This window comes from Meleagris gallopavo, chromosome 11 (genome assembly GCF_905368555.1).
Source record: "Meleagris gallopavo chromosome 11, MGAL_WU_HG_1.1, whole genome shotgun sequence".
Classification (NCBI taxonomy): Eukaryota; Metazoa; Chordata; class Aves; order Galliformes; family Phasianidae; genus Meleagris; species Meleagris gallopavo.
In genome coordinates, this window is record NC_139414.1 from 5,006,180 (window position 1) to 5,027,760 (window position 21,581).

General features: G+C 41.7%; 1 protein-coding gene across 9 annotated transcripts in view; it reads right to left on the reverse strand.

Annotated features, from left to right (window-relative positions):
* The window catches only part of PIK3CB (phosphatidylinositol-4,5-bisphosphate 3-kinase catalytic subunit beta), a 114,068-nt gene that overhangs the window by 40,656 nt on the left and 51,831 nt on the right, over positions 1–21,581 (reverse strand). For 7 of the 9 annotated variants that reach the window (XM_085232457.1, XM_085232456.1, XM_085232460.1 and 4 more), the window contains one exon: positions 8,342–8,461. The gene's annotated coding sequence lies outside the window, so the exon portion shown is untranslated. Of the gene's footprint in view, positions 1–913; positions 1,058–8,341; positions 8,462–17,319; positions 17,339–21,581 lie in introns of those variants that run through there. The other 2 variants (XM_085232463.1, XM_085232461.1) reach the window with 2 other exon arrangements.

Consider the following 21,581-nt stretch of genomic DNA (forward strand, 5'->3'; position numbering starts at 1 on the left):
AAAAGAGCTGTTGTTACAGCAACTTGGAAACAAGTATCTAATCAATGATTGCTTGAACTTAATATGGCAAACCTCAATACCAAATGTTTTTGGTGGCTTCTGTTTGTGTTTTTTTTGTTTGTTTGCTTTAAGTCACAGATATGAAGCACTGACAGCACACAAGACTTCCCACACAAAAACTTTAAGTTTGCTCCAAGACAACTGCCTGAAGTTTTCCCATCTATTTTCCCATTTATTAGTCTTGCCTCTGGTGCATGCATCAAGCATTAAAATTGAGTGGAAGAACTGCCCTACCAGCTTTTAGCACTTGGATCAAGTCTCTGTACAGTGCCATACAACAGGTGTGTGTCAGGTAACTACGGCCTCAGGACACAGTTTTATCAATGGATATAAATGATAGAAAATCACACTGCCCTGTCTTAGCAAGATCTGAGAGCTGAGCCAGCCAAGATTTTAGGTATTTTTTTTCTTTCAAGCTTGCAGCCAGCAGAGCCTGCAGGCTGGCACGCCGCTTCCCACAGCCAGCAGTGGTGCCGCAGAGCTGGGTGCAGGGCAGGGCCACCTCCTGGCACAGCCACGTGTCATGGAGCAACACCTTCTACTGCCTTCAGCTGCAAGAAAGGACTCCCAGCCAAAAGCAATTAGAACATTAAATGCCTGCACAAGACGAATACCTCTCAATAGCTCAAATAAGGACTCCCACAGAGCATGAGAATTTTTTCTGTGAAATCAATGCGAAAGTTACAAAACTTGTCTTTTCTCTATACTGTGACCTCAATCGCAAGATAACTAGACAGTTCAAGTCCGACAGACCACAGGCTCTAAGAGCTAACCAGAACAGCTGTGTGCTCACAGGCACAGCGTTTGTTGCTGTTGCTCTCATCTTACTGGTTTCTGTTTCCAGATGACTTACCACATCCAGGCAGACAGAAGAGATGGCTCTAGTGCTGAGTCTTATTCCAGAAGCCAACAGCTCTTGGAGACTTTGTAGCTGCACCCACATGCTCCCCAGCAAAAGCACTTCTCATCATGTGGTGGCTGGAGAAGTGAGCACCAAGCAGCTGCTGCTTCACTAATCCCTAAGAGGGCTGCAGGAAAGGCGATGGTCAAAAGCAAGGCATGCACAGTACATCCGTGAGTAGCCAGACGCTTGTTTTCTTCCCTAAGCAAAACGTGGCATGTAGGGCTGAATGCCTGGGCACACAGTCGTTGTAAATAAAATGTGGACAACAGCAAGACAGGCATCAGCAGAACTACTGAACGTTACATAATATCAAGGAACAAAACCCACATATTCAGAGCATCCTCATGTATTAAAAGACATCATTTAGACCAATAGATCATAAGATTTGAGAAGGTAGACACAAGCAGCAGCAGCAAACTCAATTCCCTTGAGACTAAAACAAGAAGGCACTGAGCTACTAAGTTACCACACTACTGTTGTCAGAGATGATAAGCTCAGTCTGACCTGTGTCAACCAGTTACCTTGCTCATGCTAAGGGATTAAAACAGAACGTGCAAATATCTGACACAAAGATACTCAAGAAGATGTGAAGGGCAGAGTGAATTTGGGAAGGGGGTAGAGATTTCATAGGGCTGTCCTGAAATTAAGAGCTAAATGAGTTGAGAGGGCAAACCTGTCACAAGGCTCTGTAGGAGACCAGATACGGACTAACAATGCAATGAATTTGTAAAATGTGCATTGAGAATTTTTAGAATGCCACTGCTGTTTTGTTTGTTTGTTTTTAAATGATGGTCATCAAATGCTAAAGCAGGCAGTCTGGAGAGGCTGTGTATCTCCATCCTGGGATGCATTCACCCTTGGATGTTTTCACTAGACAAGAATGGGCAGGACCTGAATGAGTACTTAAGCTCAAATTCAACCTACAAATTTAATGGCAATCCATACAGAATTTCAGCAAACAAAGTAGAGAATAGAATCTTAACATTATGCAGGAAAATTATAGCTCTTCATTTAATTGAAGAGATTTCAAATTGTCTCCAGTCCAGAAAGACAGGCTAAAATTAAAAGCTGGCTTCACGTCTTTATATTTTCTCTTTTTTCCATTGTCATCTCATGGAATTTCTCCATACTTTCTTTTTCCTCAATTGTAAAATATATTTTTTCTGAGATGCATTTAAAAGGTCTTGGGATTCATCCAGCACAACTGGTGTGTTAACATCAACATTGGTTAATTGTCTTCTGGAAAAATAAAATCTGTGTTGGCTTATAGATATGGAAAAGAAAAAGAATCAGTGATAGAGGGTTTTGTTTCATCTGCTGGATAAAAAGCTAGTTTTATTTCATTTTAAAGCACTTTGTCATATCAGCAAAAGAATGGCCCACATATTCACGTGGTTCATAAGAAACAGTCAATATTAATCTGTGCCAGGTAAGTTCTTCTAAATCCAACATAATAAAAAAGGCCAAGTTATGAAATATCACAGAACAACGTTAATTAGAAACTTCCCTTACTCTTGCCATCTCACTACAAATTCCCTAACATTTATTTTTAAGGCACATTTTTCTGTTCCAATGAACAGAAAATGAACAACAAAGTAAAATCCGGTGCAACATTTGATCTCTTGTCCTGGAGTGTAGTAAAAAAGAACAACAGAAGCTGCAAGGAAGCTGGTGAACACGAACACCCACATATCAGCACTGGAGATACATTCTGACACCTTCAGCACTATCTCACCGCAGTTAGCCCTGGGGCTGCCCCTCAGCACCAAGCCAAGGGAAGTGCAGGGGCAGAAACCACTTGTGTGCCAGAGGTCGGTTTCCGTATGAACTAAGTTTCATCTACTCATCATTCGGTTTACTATTCCAAACAAGGGCATATTTTAAGGGCACCAATACCTACAGCTCCTCAGGTTAAAAGAAGTTAGGTTACAAAATAAACTCTTGAACACAAAACTTGATTTATTTTTGTTTTCACTAATGAACACTTAGAGGAGCACAAGACAAATGGCAGAAAGTTGTTTTGATTACGTAAAAGCTGAGAGCACTCTGCTCAACCAGCTTTCACAGCTATTACAACAGTTAGGAACCACACTCCAAGCTGACCATCGCTGAGATCAATACGTCCTTTGATATACTGCCTCTCTATCACATGGCAGCCAAAGGGCTTTAAAAAAAAGCCTTGTGGCAGTGAAAGCAGCTGAAAAAGGGCCACCCCATCCAGACACACAAAAACAGCGTTTGAACAGTATCTTACTGTCCAAACAGACCAGAAAACAATCTGATCACAGTAATTTCCTAGGAAGCAGAAGCAGCACATTACATAGTCTAAGCAGAGGAAACACTGTGCGCTCACACAACGTGATTACAATCTTTGTAATCATTTTTCTAACTAGGTAAACATCAATTACTATAAAAAAATGAGCACACATTGAAGGAAACATTTCAGAGCAAATAAGGGAAAAGAATCTAGCACCACTGGGGAAAGGAATAAGAATATGTAGGAAGGCCTATGTCCTATGAAACTTGGGAGGTGATTTCAAATAAACAAACAAATTAAAGGCAAAACTCCTCCTGTATATCTGAAGAAACTCAAGTTTCTTCTGAAGCCCAATACACAGCAGCTCAGCATGCATGTTGGTGGCTCTGAAGAACTGACATCCTCTTCTACTGAGATAGTCACCTTTTCACAGCTGCTGCCACCGGATCTGATGGGCCCACAGCTTGAGATCACAAAGTCATCACAGACTCACAGGCCTGCTTGGGTACGAAGGGACCCAAATGCCCATCCGGTTCCAGCCCCTGCTGCAGGCAGGAACACCAGGGCCCCATCCAGCCTGGCCTTGAGCACCTTCAGGGATGAGCATCCACAGCTTCTTCAGACAAAGTAATAAACTTTAATTTTTTTTTCCTGTGTGACTTCTTAATCCGTATGTTATTTCACACTATCCAGGCCATATGGAACTGAATAGGTACATTTCAGTCCAAACCACTTACAAATTTAAAAAAGAAATGCAAACAACTTCATTACAAATGCAATTGCCTAAATTAGCAAAGCTAAGATTTTCCACCCTAGGAATGTCAGTTATTATCTATGATAACAAAGATTTGAAGAATTCAAGATATATCCACTGTCAGCCTGGAAAGTTATTTTTAAAGATCATGTGTTACTATAAATATTTCCCAGTGGTTTACTTCAATTGCAACATAAGTTGGCCCCACGGAATGGAAAATTAAGTGCCCATTAAATCAGGATTCCTCCAGAAATCGGAATAAAAATACCACCATTTGATGCTCTAAAAATATCTACATAAAAAGCACAAAGGGCCTTATTTAAATGCCATTCCCTTGCGGTGCTCAGAGTGGTACCAAGGGCAGATTCTCAGCTACCCAAGCTTAGATTCTCTCACTCTCCTCATGAAATACAGGTAACTTTCCACAAATAAGAAAAAGAGAATTATTAGGGCCTTTTGCCATAGCCCCGATTATTTTATCTGTTCACCTACTAGGGCTTTACTTACTAGCATTCCTCTGCTCTACTCATGGCAGTATGCACTAAATTTTAGGAACTAAGTCAGAATTTTAAAACCACTGTGAATGGAGTTTCTGCTTTAAAACTAATACCTCTAAATACAAAATAAATACTGAGCACTTGAATTAGCAATTGACTTCAACGTGACCTAGAAACGGGGAAAAAAGCAAATGTTAACCAGTTTCAAATTAAAATTAAATTTAATTTTAAGCAAGCTGGTTACCCCTTCTCAAGGAAATTATTCTATGACTCAATTAAAGTATAATTACAAAAGTGGCATGTAAATGAAATTGTTATCTTCAGATTTTTTTCCTGCAAAACAAGAATACAGGTGGAGAACAACATTACTCAATGCTACTGCAGATGCAGAAGACTTTCCAGAACTGGTGTGAATGAAGACAGCAGGAAATGACTCCTCATTACTTTGCTCTCAGGTAAGTAAAGTGAGCTCCTGCTCCTTCCAACGGTTACTCGTGATGAACCAAAGAAATGAACAGAACTTAAGTCTCGTGTTTCTGATAGACTTCAGACATCTCGCAGGCAGTATATTATTCACAGTGAGTACAAAATACCAAAGGAACTTGGCTGTTTCTCACAGTCAGTTCATACACAGAGATATGCAAAATGCTCTGACCTCAGGGGGAGTTAGTTCCAGAGCCTGCCAGACAAAATCAAGCGTGGCAAAGAGGTGAGCAGAGCTGGCACATGGGAAGTGGTACTGGGCAGATTGATGGGATAGGAGGAGAAAGAGCTGAAACTTAACCTAGAAGAGATCCGTCATTTTAACGCAACAGGTCAGAAAGCAGTTCCTCGGGTCGCATACCTGAACATAAACAAATGTGTCTTATTTCAAAAGATAATACGGTGCATCTGTAATGAATCTGAAAAGATGCATTAAAATCTGTGATTTTATCCATTTATTCTACAACATGTATCCTCTCCACTTCTCCCCACACATTCTATTTCTATGTAGGAATTGTACAAGATTATTCTTCACAGTCAAATGAAAAAGTAGGAAATACTAATTCTGCTCCCTAGTTTTTTCTTGGCTGTTCTCTCATTCAGAATAATAATTTGTTCACTGTAAATAAGGAGGAAAGGAAATGCAAATATTTAATTTATAAGGCATCTACATGTGTATATGGTTAGTTATTAATCTCATTTCAAATTGTATAAAAGGACCTACTCCATCAAATTTCACCAGCAGCCAATCGTTCCCTTCAGCTACTACAACGTTACATATCTGAGTTATGAGCTAGATAACTTCTTTCTATAAAAAGGACCAGAAATTGAGATTTTCCTATATATAGATACCAAATCACACAGAGACTACAAGATTCACTTTTCAATTAGTTTTGATTTTTCAATCAAAACCTCCAGGAAAGAGAGTTACTCTCCAGCAGACAAGTTGTGTGCAGCTAGAAAGAGGGGTTACACTGAAATAATTGAAAACAATGAAAAATTAATTAGTGAGGAGTTTTCTCCTAAAAGGAGAGAGCACAGGCCAAAACACAGCTTTATCACACTACTGGGCTATGCTTAGGGTTCAAACACAGAGATGCCATGCATTCTGAAAGTCAGAAAAATGCCCTGTAAGGGGGTGGAGCAGACGCATAGGTCCAGACATTCTCCCTGAAGGGGTCCAATTCTTGCAAGATCCATTTGGCCTGACTTTCTGCTTTCCAGCAACGTGTGTTTTCTTGCAGTACCTGTGTCAGTGTGAGCCTTATGGAGGTTCATAGTTACATGCCATATGAACAGGGCTGCTCAAGCTGAACAAGCATTGAAAGAAATGCACCAACACAAGCCCAAAGCAAACAGCTAGATGTATTTCATGTAGCTAGCATGACATTTATTTATAAAGACAACGTGAAATATAATGCCATATAGTAGAAAAGAATACTCCTGAAAATTGCACACGACGACATTTCTGTCATGAGGGTAATGTTAGTAAAGCTGAAAGCAGGCCTGGCCGCTCATCATAAGGACCAAAAATAACTAAGATTATCTAAGAATCACAGAACAATTTAGGCTGGAAGGGCCCTGTGGGAGCCACCCGGCCCCGATCTTGGTCTCAGCACCAAGTCGAAGCTCTCGCGGCAGCCTCAATTCCGCCAGTTCCCGAGGACGGAGGCTCTGCACGTCGCGAACGGTGGCCGCCACCAGGGGGCACTGCAGCAACGCGGCGGGCGGGTCGGAGGTGCGCATCGCCTGCACGGCGCGGCCACGTGTGCTCCCCCGCCTTTGGAAAACGACATTCACACAGCGTGAGTAAAATCAGCTTCAGACAGAAAATAATCCGGATTTCCCCCCATTTCTAACCTCGGCGATAACGTTTAGATATCTCACAACTGATGCAAAGAAGGTACGGGAAAAACTATTACATTTCCCATCTCAAGCAACTGAAGCACGCAAATTAAAACACTGTACCAGTACCTAAAGGTCTGGGAACGTGGTAGCAAAGCACACAGCTCACAGCCAGGTAGCCAAGCTTCTTCATACCATAAATGAAACACAGATTTCTCAGCCTATAGTTCACAAAAGCCAGAAGTTAACGAGACATGGTAAAGAAAAACACATATCTGAGATCCAGCCGTTTAAGACTTTTGCTGGTTTGATGGATGATGAAACTGCAGAATGGGACAACATTGCTACCAACAGCAAAATCCATCATCCCTCCTCCCAGCCCCAGCTAGTGCCACGGAGATACCAGCCTGGCTGAGCAACAAATGAAGACTAACAACATCCCATTTTGCCATTTCAGTTATAGCTCTGGTCAGATTCACAATGCAGCTCATTGCTTTGTGACAGCAGAAAGGGAGATACAAATAAAACCTGTGAGGTTGTACCTAAAAGCAACCAGGCTCGCATACAAGTCCTGCAGTACATATCACTGCCTTGCAGGGTCATATGCACGTACGTCCATGTACATACACTGCATTCCTTTCCATAGAGTAACGTACATACACGATTGGTTTTTTTGGTCTGTGTGAGTGTTGTTTCTTGCAGAGGGAACACCCCTCCCTCAGATCAGTGACTGGAAGGACAGACCAAGAGCAGGGGCTGCAGACTTTGGTGAAGCACTCTCCTGGAGAGGACTCAGACCTTCTGTCCCTCTTCTTGCAGTGGGTTCTGGTCACCAAGTTACAGCCCATGCTGGGGGAAGGACATTCTCTCCTTCACACTGTTTGTAACGCTTTGCAAAATAGAATACAAGTTTCCTTGCACTAGAGAGTCAGCAGACAAAATGGCACAGTGACTAAGGGCTAATGGAGAAAGGACATATTTGACACTTGGCACATTCTAAGCACAGCTGCCTGTCACATTTGAAGTGTAAACACTGCAAACTTAGTAAACATTCTTGTGGCTCTTTTCATTAAGAAAAATATACGGCTTCACAAAAGATGGAGCACGTTTACTCCCACAGAACAATTTAATCTGTCCAAAAGGAAACAATAATTACTTTGTATTTAAAATGCTGATAAATAAAAGATCAAAGCCACACACAGATGGTCAGAAGTAGAAAGCTACAGAGAAATCAAATGTCAGATTTCACTGGAGATGCAGACAGGGCTTTCAAATTTACCCGCAACATGAGGGTTCCATGTAATGACACCTGCAGTACGCCACGTCCTGCTCAAAGCCACACCCAGAACACACAGAGACCAAAAAAAAGTGAAGACTATCCTAAGCTTTCCTAAGCTACAACTGCTACCAAGGTTGTAGATGCTTCAGAGTCCAAAGGAATGACCATTACCAACTGACTGAAAGGAGTATGGAGTTTGACTTTTTTTATGCTAACTGGACTACTGACTTTACAAGCAAAAAAAATAATCTGTAATACTTACTTCAGAGAATCTGTTCCTGTTTTAGTCCAACTGTATCCTGAAGTTACTTCTATTAACCATTGTTTTCTTACTATTAATCCTGTTTTCTCAGAAGGTTCTACAAGATGACCCAAATGCGACCTAAGAAAGAAAAGCAAACAATGTAATTCACAAAACGAGAGTTCAAGCAATTCACAGTTTGTTTAGTGCTATAAACTGCTTGTGCAGAAATATCTAACCACACATTTTGTCTCTTTTCAAATATAATAGCATATTCACATCACACAATCTAATTGTTAAATAATGCCAAATCCACAAAGAGAAAAAGGAAAAAACGTAGAGGGTGCCATTTCCAACAGAAATGTATAATCACAACAAAGTGTTCCTACACAGTCAAAGGTAAAAGAATTTGTCAGCTCCTGCAAATATTTTTACAGTTTTTGTACACTCAGTTTGGATCAGATCAACCCACGTCCACTGCAATTAAATAAAACAAAAGGGGAAACACAAAGCTACCCTCACGCTCTTAGCAGTATTCTCTCATTTATTCATGGCTGTAAGCTTTCATTTTCCTTTACTGTTAAGATTATAATGTCATCTGTAGTTCTATTGTGGAGAACTGGACTCGATGACACAAGTCATCCCACCTTCTTAAGCATATTTCAACCATGAAACACAGAAGAATGGTTCAGTAGGTCTGCTCTTAACAACATCCTGCAGGTGCACAGGACAAAAGACCTCTGTAGAGCCATCCATTAGCTCTACATTGCAAACGAGGCTCTCTCAGCAAAATTAAACAAGCAAACAGAAACATTTAAACCTGCACTGAAAACAAAGTAGCGCTATCAGGTTTTCTTCACCTGTAGGCCAAGTCACAAAACACAAGGCAGGTAACTACTTTTCTCACAAACAACAGCACAGCCTGTGCTCATAGGCACTGAGCACAGTACAAGGATCAGGAACAAGGGCTGTCGTTCCTCCAGCCATGCAGAGCAGAATCTCTCCAGGAATCAGCACGAAGAGCACTGTCAAGCAACTCAGCTTTCTTCAGTGGTCTCAGAGCAAAGTAGTTGCTGCCCTATCTGCTTACATATGAAAAAGAAATGAAATTACAGCTCCACAAACAACTTTTTGGAAGCAAGCTTTTGGTGCACAAAGGTGTGAACTCATCCAAAAACTTCCCTTGTCTAAAGCCTAGGAAACTACAGCAGCCACAGAGACTAGAGAAAAAAATAAAGGCCTTGCAGGCCTCAGAACTTGCAAGGACACAGGAACAGGGTAAATCTCATCTCTTCCAATCAGTGAAAAAGTACCAGTCATGCATTAAGGTTTTATTTCCATGTCGATGGTTTTGTTTACAGAACCAGAAAAGTCAGACAGAAGCCAAAAGGTAGGGGCTTGGGAAGGAGTATGAAGTGCTGCACACTTTAAATACAAGATGAACAGTGTTACTTCCAGAACTGCCATCCGTGCAAGCAATCTTCCATGCTGTGCAGTGCCTCAGAGGGGTGACAAGGTGTATGTCTACAGCCCCAAGCCTGAAGCAGAAGCAGGTTATTTTAACTAAAATCCAGGTACTCCAACATTCTGGAGGTCTCTGGATAGACAGCCAGCTGTAGACAAATCAGACCATGGGAGCCTGACACGCCGCCCAAAACTGACGAGGAACGTTTCTTGGGAAGCTTATCATTACCAACAAAGCAAAGAATGGGGTTTGGATTTGCATATGTGCTAGTGATGCAAATACCACATGAATTTGCCCAAGCAATAGCAAGTGTTTCCATAGAGCTTGGCAAATCACAGAGAAGGCTCCCAAACAATATAGGAATCACAGGTAAAGTGCACAGCACCAGCTTTCTAATATCAGGCCTGATTAAACAAACTAACAAACAAAAAATTGTGACCTTATTTCTTCCCTATATCACATCATCTCCCCACTTTACTAGGTTTATAAATTGGAACCACATGTCACATAGAAGCGTTGTTATATTTGTTGACTAAAAAGCGCATTTGAAAAGAAAGTAAAGCAAGTAAGCTTGACACTAAAAAATTAACCCAATGTTTCTCAATGTTCAGACCAGCACAACAGAGGTTACAAAAGATTGGTGTAAATGCAGCTCACATCCAGTCAACCTTTCAGATACCAGTACATGTTCCACCTTCAAAGTACAAGAAGAAAGTTTTTCAAAGGCTAATGACTATATAATAAAACAGCCCAAGGCCATAACAGCTAGCGGAACCCCAACCACATCAAGAGGAACGTAAGCACAGTCTCTGGAAACAGAGTAAAAATCATAAGGACTGAAGCAACGGCCTCAAGCAGTGAACGCAACCTGGGCTCTGATGAGTACACGCTTTTTCCCAAACTGCCACCTGGACATCAGCACTGGAGCCTCTCTCGTTGGCCACTGCCAACCATGAGCTCAGCCCAAAGCACAAAGCCCTTGGACACCTGCCCTGGGACTGCATTGATGGCACTTCTACAATGCCAGGGACCCAGCAGAAAGCAGAGCCTGGGTAGCCTGCAACTTCTGAATGAACGGGCACTCTGCAAAGAAATTGATTTTGTGAGTCCTTTCGTCAAACCCACATTACACAGATACACTTCTAATGTTAACTGTCAGTGTGTGTTGAAGAAAATCCAAAATCCTTAGCAATCCTACAAAATAATCATCAAATTTGTTTGGTGGCAATCAAGATCTATGGCAATACAGTAAAACTTCCTACAGCTCTACAGTAATCTCCATACTTCTTTATATCCACAGAAATATTTACAAATGTACAACAAAAAGTTGTACCAGTAGGGAAGAAAGTGGGAAAATGTACAAGAAATCATTGCCCCAAACTTCTGCATTGCATCTAACTGAAACCAAATGCAATTATACACTGGGGATGGAGGCCACTCAAAAACAAATTAAACAACCCCTCTCCCCCCACTAAAAATCTTTCAGAAGCAACATCAGATGCCACACAAATGATTTGGCTAAGCTGCTGGCCCTGCAATCCTCTCCAATATAACAGCTCCAAGACCCATCTGACAGGCTTCCCGCAAGCTCTGCCAGGGCATACACAGAAACCGTTTGGTGGAGAGCAGAGTGCTTCTGGTGTGCGTTAGGTTACAGAACCTGCAGTGGGCTGAGTGACACGACACAGCCACTGCCTTGGCCATCTTCCTCTCTGCAATAGACCTACGCTGGAAGAAGGTGCTGAGGAGGCACCAGGAGCACTGCTGAAAGTGTAAAAGACGTTTCGGACAGCTGTACAGACAAAAACAAACAGGTAGGGGTTTGACAGCTTTCGCTTCACATCTTCAACCACATCAAAGCTGTCTCACACCTTTCATGCTTTCGATAGCACCAAGGACTGGACAAGCGGTTGTCAGGCTCAGTTAGTTCCCATAGCATCCACTCAGCAATGATGAAACTCAGTACCGAGTCTGAGATGCAACAAGGATTAACCATCAGAGAATACAGTAAACAAACACCTTTCAGTGAACAAAATACTGAGAAAAATAAAGCAATGTATTTTTTCTCCATCCCAGTCCTCCATTTCAGCAGCAATAGGCAGAAAATTCTTCAAGAACTTTCACTCGCAGTAATTAAGCCATGACAGCTCAAGGTCAGGAATTAACACAGAGCAGGAAGAGCTTGTCACACTGCACATGTGGTTACATCCCAGCAACCTCCAACTTCCATACACTGCACAGCTCAGCCCAAATTTAAAATCCAACTGAAAGCCTGAATCTGAAAAAAATTATCTCCTAGTTATTGCAATGCAATAGAGGCACACAGAAGGATCATCCTATGCCTTTCATCACTTCAACAGGAGAGAACCTCTTAGAGGTGGCTGTTATTTATGCAGTAATATCAAGATGAAATATTTTAATTGATAACGAACTGTTCTACACACAGCAGTGTTTTGTCTTACACGTTCCACTTTAATCCTTGTTTATAGCTGGTCAAAAACAATACCAAAACCAAAAAAGCCTCAGCCTGTTCTGAACTACCTCACTTCACAATCCAGAACAACCGATCTTTCTATGAAGCCCACTTATCTCACACAAAATCTTCATAAGCAAACCAAAATAGGCATATAGCTGCAAGCTCTCATCACATAAAAATAGCCACAGAAAATAATAACACCAAATAAAACAAGCAGAGACAAAAACTACAGGATACCAAGGTCTAAGCCAAATGAGTTGCATAAGAGAGCTGTGTCAGAACTACAGGTCAATTACAGCCCTGATCTATTTTGCTTTTCTTAATATGGACAAAACAAAGACCACAAAGCATTTTCATGAGTAACTTTAAAAAATGTGGGGCACTGTTCCTCTTTAAGTTAAACGCATAACACTAGCAATGTGATCTGAAGCTAAATTCAGTTACCTGTCTTCATGAAGCAGAACCAGCTATCACGGTTCTGTTTCTCCAGGGGGTGGTTCAGAGCAGAGCTCTGTACCCAGCAGCTGTGACTCAGCCTTAGAAGCAGCCCCACGTTCACTTTACTCACAGCCTCAGCATGCTATGGCTCACCACTGTGAAATTCCCTTTGGTATCCAAACTGTGTAAGGTGATCCATCTCGATGGCGCTGGTTTAGAACTAGACAAGATGGAAGGACGATCTTCAGTCCTTCCAATAAAGACAATAAAACAATCAAAAGACTCAGAGTTCTTATTGGCACTGAGCAATGAAAGGCGTTCAGCTAAAGGAGAAAAGGACAGCAACTTTCAAATGGCAATTTAGGATCAACAAACAAGACAAGCAAACAAACAAACAAAAATCCAATCACTTAAAAAAAAAAATTCCAAGAATGATTCAAGTGTTTCTCTTCTGCTCTGCCACCTTGAAACGAAATGCCTCTGGGCAAAGCAGAAGTGGAACACCTCACTGTTAATGAAGCTTAACAAAAAAAGACTCTGGCAGATACAGAGTTTTTCCCTCTCTCTCTGTTGGCCAATCTACCATCCTCTGAATCTGAGAGCAGCACATAGAAATCAAGATTAGCACAGTCTCTGTGCGAGGGGGAGACCCTGCAGACACACTCAGTGTTGGAGGGAGCTGGATGGTGTTGATAACAGCATCCTTGGAGAGATTCCAGGCATGAGTGTGTCAGATGTGAGGGTGCTCAGCAGCTCAAATCACAATGTTCTAGGCTGCACACGACCATTAAATAAAAACAGCAATGTTCTTTTGATTTCTGATGACTCACAAACAAGCGCTTAGATTTGCTTTATATTAATTCATAAACAGAGTCAACTGAGTAACATTTTCCAGCTCATTTCCACGTCCAGACCAGATTAAAGCACAAGTGATTACTCAGCTGGTTGTTTCTGTAGCTGCAAAGTTGGTGACAAAGAACAAGTCGTTTGGATTGAACAGATCCATTTGTACATACATGCAAGCTCTTCTACCTCCTGTCAGAGCCATCACCCACTAACATCCCCAAGTGGTGCTGTATTTCACTCCAGTTCTCTGTATCTGCTGTATGGAAGCGAAGAGTTGGAAGCTGCAGTCTCTGCAATCACACCAGCAGTGCCCCTCTTTCAATAAATCCATACCTGCACATGCTGCAATGTGAGGCTCCAAGGCTGGAGGCCCAGCTAGCTGAACTGCTGGGGAGCAGTGCAGGCAGAGGCAGAAGGATCCATCACCCCGTGCAATTCCCCAGCACATAAACAGAGGTGTCTGCAACAGCTCATGAGCTGCCAACCACCGGTCTGCAGTCACTGAGCACCCTGAGTGCTCACACTGCAAAACTCTGTCTTTCAGTACATGCGCGTAGGTTGAATGCCAGAAAAAAGGTTGATCTCGCATGGATTTTCATTACTCTAAAGCAGTATTTGAGAATAGAAAATCGCTGTTTATAAACAGAAACCCCTGGGACAGGGTCTGCAGCACAGCAATTCCTGTACATGTGAGACCTGAGTGAAGTACTGGTTCTTTTGGTGCCATACCATAGCACAATTATGGCCCACACTTTGTTCTAAAACCTACTTTTGAAGTTAGTTATTTGGTATAGCACGAAACACCAGCTCAACTGGAGTTGTTAAGGAGCAACATTACCTCCCCATCACTGTTTTTTGATAAAGAAATCTTATATTCATTTAATGAATTGAAGGCCATTCTGAATTCAGACATTCCCTCTGTCTCAAACTCTTTGAAACACCTTGAAGATGCTCTGACAAAGCATTTTGTCACAATTTTGGATGTGGCCTTGGATGTGGTAATGCATTTTCTTCTCACTGCTGTCTCATAGATGCAGAAGCACTCCAAAACAAATCTCAGTGCTCCCAACCAAATCAACAAATATTTATTTGCATTTTACACAGAGAAACTAAGGACGGAGCCCTCACCTTGGCTCTGCAAAGATCTTGTGGCAGTAAGTTAGCTACTTGAAAACACTAAGAGAAGGACAACTCTTGGTTGCTGTTTCCTGTGATCTTCTCCATGCAGCCTGTTTTCTTCAGTACTTGCAGACACCAGTTTCATTTCCCAGTTCCACTGGTAAATGCCTAATATGGTGAAGCCATGCAAATTTACTGCTGTTTACTTCCCAAATCCCCCCTTTTAAAGTGTGCATACTTAATTTTATATAAACGAGAGCCCATTAGCAGAGTTAAATAGTGAGGCTAAACAATGCATGTTTCAGTAGCTGATTGTTATGAAGCATTTTGTGAAGCTACTTCCACTTTGCTCCCAGTGCCAGCTTTAAGGGCTTTGTTCTTTATGACTAAAACAACCTCCAAAGGGTGGATTGCAACAGATTTTGAACTAACACAGCAGTCAAATTAAATGTACTTCAAAGACATCCTGCAGCAGTCCAAGCTGCTGCTTAATTCCATATATTACTCCGTGATATATATCAACAGTGATTATTTCACCACTAACATATGCAGTGAGTATTACCTGAACTAAAAGTCATCACTAACAATACTTGTTGTGATGAAGGAGGAAAAATTCCAACAAATGCATTTTACCTTCAGCTACCTCCAGCACTCGAAAGCAAATCTACAAAGCTCTAATGGTTAATGAACTGCTGTGTGTTTCCGTTTGCTCTTGCTCCTCACTCACTCCTCTTTCAGGTGGAGAGACTTTACCTGTCTCGTACTCTGGTGCCAAACTCAGAGCAGCAAAGGAGTTGCACATTACATGCCAGAATACACAGACTTGGTTCTCAGTGTACGCACAGAAATACTCCAAGAACCTCAGCTGTGCTACAGAACTGAAAGAGGAACCTGGGAGCAGGATGAGCAGGGGCTGAGGAGAGCGAGGACAGCCATGTTCCCGTTCAGCACTGCTCACCAGCAAACCCACAGGCACTTAAATGAGAGGGGGAGCACTGGCAGAACTGAACAGAAAACAACAGCATGCCGGAAAACAAGTTTCAGTTTCTGGTTTAGTTCTTCCATTTTCTCTTGGAAATGATAGCAGCTTTATGATCTCCCTTTTCCTTCTCTTCTTTATGAATGAATTTAAGATGGGTTCATACAGTGGCAATCAATGAACAATCTACAACATGAAATGAATCTGTGAGTGACCCTGAGATCCAATTTCCTAAGACAAATTAAGACAATCACTTTTAGAGGCTCTAATACAAACCTTTGCATTGCTATCTTTGTTTACAGCAGGTTCCTTTATCCCTCCCATTAACTGTGTTTTTGCAATGCAGGATATATTCACAGGCTGCCTCTCAAAACCTATTTCCATAAAAGATCTAATCTCAATCAACTGCTACATCCATTCTCTAACATTAAGAGCGTGTGACTACCAAAGACCTCTATGTCTTAGAGCTGACAAATAGAATCACCAACTTAGTTTAAAACATAACAGAACAGTAACTCTGCTCTTCCCCTAATATTAATTAATGGGTTGGGTTTGTTTCTGAAAGTTCTGAAGTACCAAACACAGGAAGAACACCACCACAAGCATGCTGATGCCTGGCTCTGCTCACAGGGGGTTGTTTGTTTCCTATTTTATTTCAGAAAAAGAAATCTAACAACTTGAGCATGAGGTTACATAGTAAGATATTATCAAAGGGCCCCAAATGTGAGAAGTCTAGAAGCAAGTGAAGACCAAAACAACCCTTCTCTTATCAAGTCAACAGTTCAAACCTAGATTGGGGTCAGAAAGTCACTTTTGAAAACAGTGATAACGTTTTCCACTGTTTGTAGCTATGTTACCAAGAATTACAAAATATTTGGTACGAAAAGAAAGCAAAAACCCTTCATTTTCATCAGTTGCAAGGCTCAGCACTGTAATACATACTACACAGCATTTTTCAGATTCCTTCATTAATGAAGTTTCAGTAGTTCAAAGCATGACCTTTTCCTACAGACCTACTTCTCACCACAGAAAAAGCATGCCCTTCAGTGCATGGCCTGTGCATCTGCACAGAGAGCTGAGCAGCTCTGACTCTGCATGAAGGAAACACTGGCACAGAGCAGAAGCACTCGGGGAATCCTTTGCAAAGAGAGCGACCTGCTTGGCAGGGCTCCACCACAGGTGAATTACAACCGTAGGTACTGTTGGATAAACAGCACTAACCAGGTCAAGAACAATTCTGTATTCAATACGATCCAATTGCTAAGTAATTCCTGATGCTGAGATGAACCACAAAGAGCACGGTGGAAAGAATAAAAGACAGCATTCTTAAATTTCTATATAACAGCTCCAAAACCACAAGGCTGAAGAGGAGCCCGAGGAGGGCTGGACTGAAAGCAAATGCTGAGTGCTGCTCCCACAGGCAAGGTGTGGAGGAGTATAATGGTTCCACTATAATAAAAGTGGCACCACCACACGGTAACGAAAACTTGCTCTTGGTACAAGTCTTAAGAAAAGACCAGAACAACATTTCCCTTAACTCCTTTCCTTTCAAGTTCTCGCCTGTGACAAATCAGAAAGCAAACATGGAAGTCCCCCACAACCCAGCCTTATTTCTCATAAGTACATCGGAGGGAGCAAAGCACATCACAGAAAGCAGAAAATCACACAACGCTTACACCATCTCATTTGCTGCTGCATCCCAAGAAGTCTTTCTTGGAGTAAACCAAACCCATTCATCACTGAACACAGAGGCGTGGACTCAAAGCGTCAGGAATGCTCTGATTTCTGAAGACCACCCAGTTTTCAGGAAGACTGTAGTTATGTACATCTCTTTATTACTCCACAAACAGTTAAAACGTAGCAGAAGCATCAAGTGACGTTCCAGGTCAACAATGTCCATTAGATAAATGAAGCAGCATCGTAATATTGGTTTATATTAGGTCTGGCTTTGAGATCCTTATTTCATTTCATTTTCACCACCCTCTAGAGTATTGGCCTAAAAGAAAAAAAAAGAACCACCTTAAAAAGAACATAGCAAAGGCACACTACAGCGATGTGCTGCAGTGAGAAACAAAGGCCATAAGTGCTTTGCCTTCCTCACGTCTACTAGAAGTCCACTGGAAAAGTAATAACAGAGGAAATGGATATAAATAGAAGGGGGAGGAGGGGGTTATCGCTCACATTTCTTTTCCCTTTACAACAATAAATATTCTATCTTTTAATATCATGCTTTAAAAAGACTCCAGCTGCTGTACTACAGTCTGCATAGACCTCCTTTTTACAAATAATTCCTCCTGTAAAAAAAATATTTTTCTAATACAAGAAGGGAGATTTTCTTTCACCAAAAGCATTTTCAAGGAGAGCAGGCAAATCAGGCTGTGCATCAGCTGGCACAGCTCATCATATGGGGTGATGTACATGTGGTTGTTTTACTAACTGAGGCCACGTAAAAATATATCTACAGCTTTTCCATTGTAATTCAAAGCACATAATGTTTCTCTGCTATACATTTCAACTGCCTTAGCAGCAGCAAAGTAATTTTCAATTAGCTGTTTGCACTCATAGTAGCATCTCAAGTGCTTCCAGGTCCGCGATTGCAGATAATACCTATCTTCAAGGACTTAAATGCAATAAAATTTTATTAAGCAAAGACACCAAAGAAAGGGAAGAAACAGCCCCATCCCCAGTGCCCTGATGAGAACACACAGCGATAACTGAACTTCTCCAAGCTCCAGCAGCAGCCGTGTGACATACTTAGAAACAGAACCTAATTACGGCAGGTCCCCAGCCAGTGCTTTACCCACAGCATTTGTCACCCAGGAGAATTAACATGGAAGCTTCAACATTAAACAAAATGGAGTAAAGGAAAAATTACAGAGACTGAAGTTCCTTACTTAAAAAGAAGAAAGAGATAAAGTCTTCTGCCATTTTATGGCAAAGAGCAACTCTGTCATTTTATGGTGGATATGACTTGGAATTCAGTGTTTTTGCAGTAACAGAAAATATGAAAGCACCCAATATATGGATTCAATTTCAAAAGCTACACAGGTGATGCAGATCTGGATAAAACTATTACAAATTCAGATGAGCAATGATAAAGCAAAAGCTTGATTGTGGTCTTAACACGACAACTAGTTTTGTTTTCACATTCCTGTAAATGTTGGTTTTCATTAGGAACTCATTTCTGTCAAATGATGGAATCGCAGGAGTTTGAAGGGACCTCAAGAGATCGAGTCCAACCCCCTGCTACAGCAGGTACCCTACAGGGAGCCTAAACCAGGCCACACAGCTCGGCATCCAGCTGGGTCCTGAACATCTCCAGATAAGGAGACTCCACATTCTTTCCAGGCAACCTGTTCCAGCTGCTGCCCTTACTGTAAAGAAGTTCTTCCGTATGCTAGTATGGAACTTCCTATGCTCAAGTTTTAGGCCATTGCTCTTATCCTGTCACTTCATACCACTGAGAAGAGCCTGGTCTCATCTATTTGCCTCTCACCTCCTTTTAGTTATTTATAAACATTAATCAGATCCCATCTGAGTCTTCTTTTCCCCAGGCTGAACAGACCCAGGTCACTCTGTCTTTCGTCATATGGGAGATGCTCCAGGCCCTTAATCATGCTTGTGGCCCTCCACTAGACTTCTTCCAGTAGATCCCCTTCATGGCCACAAGGGCACACTGCTGCCTCATGGCCAATCTGTTTTCCACCAGGACCCCCAGGCCCTTCTCTGCAGAGCTGCTCTCCAGCAGCTCAGCCCCTGACCTGTACTGATGTATGCAGATATTCCTCCTCAGTGCAGGATCCTACCCTTGCTCTTGTTAAATCTCATCAGGTTCCTCCCTGTCCAGCTCTCCTGTCTGTCCAGGTTTTGTTGAGTGACAGCACAGCCTTCAGGTGTGCCTGCCACTCCTCCCAGCTTTACATCATCAGCAAACCTGCTGAGGGCGGTCTCTATCCCTCTATCCAAGTCACTGACAAAGATGGTGAATGAGATCAGACCCAGCACCAACCTGCACTGTTAATTACAAATAACCTTTTTTTGTACAGCACCTGTCTGCTATGCTTGGTGCTTTGCCTCTTCATACACAGCGCCCAAAGTAGAAACTACTATCAAAACAGAAAAAGGAAGTTGAAAAGGAAGTTAAGATAACGGCGTGGGAAAAGCAGTGCACTAGATTTGAAATTTTAGGAGAGGTAGAAGTCAGCCAAATAGTGGATTTTTGTGTACTTGGATCAGCTGAAGTCTAACAAGCTCTGCAGAATCACATTCAGTATTTAAAACTGGTACCCCGATACTTAAGGCAACGAGTCAGTAAAATACATATATTCTGATATTGCTCAGATAAAGCACATAGATCATTATCTTGAGCTTCGCAGAATTTTCAACATACCTATGTCATCTAATTCAAACATAAAAAACATTTTTAATTGAAAAGTTATTTTAGAATATGACTAACACAACCAGTAGGCATAATCAGTACTTCTGAAGTGCCAGGAAGCACAACTGGTCTAGGATGAACACTCACCACATTCCACACATTTTTTAAAACCTATTTAGAAGTGGTATCCCCTTATCTTTAAACATCATTTGAGATTTTGTGATATTACCAAGTTTTATCTGAAACTGTATCAACATAATAAAAATAAGTGAAGAAATGTCAGTTACATAGATGGAGGCAGCCTATCAGTATAACAGAAAGTTGTGGGGGGTTTTAGTTATTATTTGGAATAACATACAAAAGGACTTTTGTCAAAGGCACTCTGTGCCTCTAGACAGGGATATTTCAAAGAAGCTGAACAATATCACCCTGCAAAGGGGTGATCATCTTTTCTCACTTCTGTTGTTACAAACCAGAAAGTAAAGTTTCTTTCTTCTTCTTTTTTTTTTTTTCCTAGCAAGAGCTTTGTGTCACTTGCTGCTGACAATCTGCCAAACTAAGAATGCCTTTTCTCACTCAAGTGGGTTCACAATTACTGCTCACTGCCTTCCAGTCAGCACTTATCACACCAATTCCCAAATACACTCCTCAAGTACCTACCACACAGCTCTCCTCCACACCCAGACATGTGCCCTTCACACTGAAATCACTCCTAAGAGTAAACAGCTTTGAACAGCTCTGCAGATGCTTCACCTCCTTACATCATGGCTCGGTCCCAACGTCAGGAGGGTGCACACGAGATTTGTGAAGCTTCTATATTCAAACCTGAATATGTCTGTCTATCACACTAAGTACTTCTCTGCCCAAGGACTCCTGCTTATCACTCAGCCAATCCTACCTACATACCTTCCAGAGCATCTTAGTGAGAAACAGGTAAATTAAATGTCTCATAAAACCATCTGAGAGCAGTGCTGTGAGCCTCTGAAAACGTCAAATTCATCTTACAGAAAGCAGCTATTGCACTTTCAGCAGAAAAGCTTTGCTGTCCAGCAGACAATTCCTACGTTTATTTCTGAAATACACCATTTCTCTGTTTACATATGCTTTCTGAATACTCAAACAGACCTTCAAAACCACTGAAAAATGACAAATGCTTCATAACAATACTGCATAATAAAACCAAAGAGATGCTAATATTCTTATTAATTCCTATTAACTGACAACATCCCTAAAAGCAGATGCTCTCACATCTTCCATAAATGTATTTCTCCACCTCTACCACCTAGCTCAGCTCCTACGCACATGCCACCATTTCATCCAACCTCAAGACCTGCATCATTGAACCCATCTTAGCATCCCCACACACTTCTAACTCCAGTCAGCGCACGGGCTGGGGGCAAGGGGAGTACAGCAATGATCCAAAGAAGGGCAAACGTTGAGGTCCCAGTGGACTCCTCATTAATTAATTTGGAATTGATGAAAAATTTTAAGATGTGGACAAAAATCTCTGTTTCCTACATTGGACACAAGACGAAAGGGAACAAAAGCCTCAGAAGAACA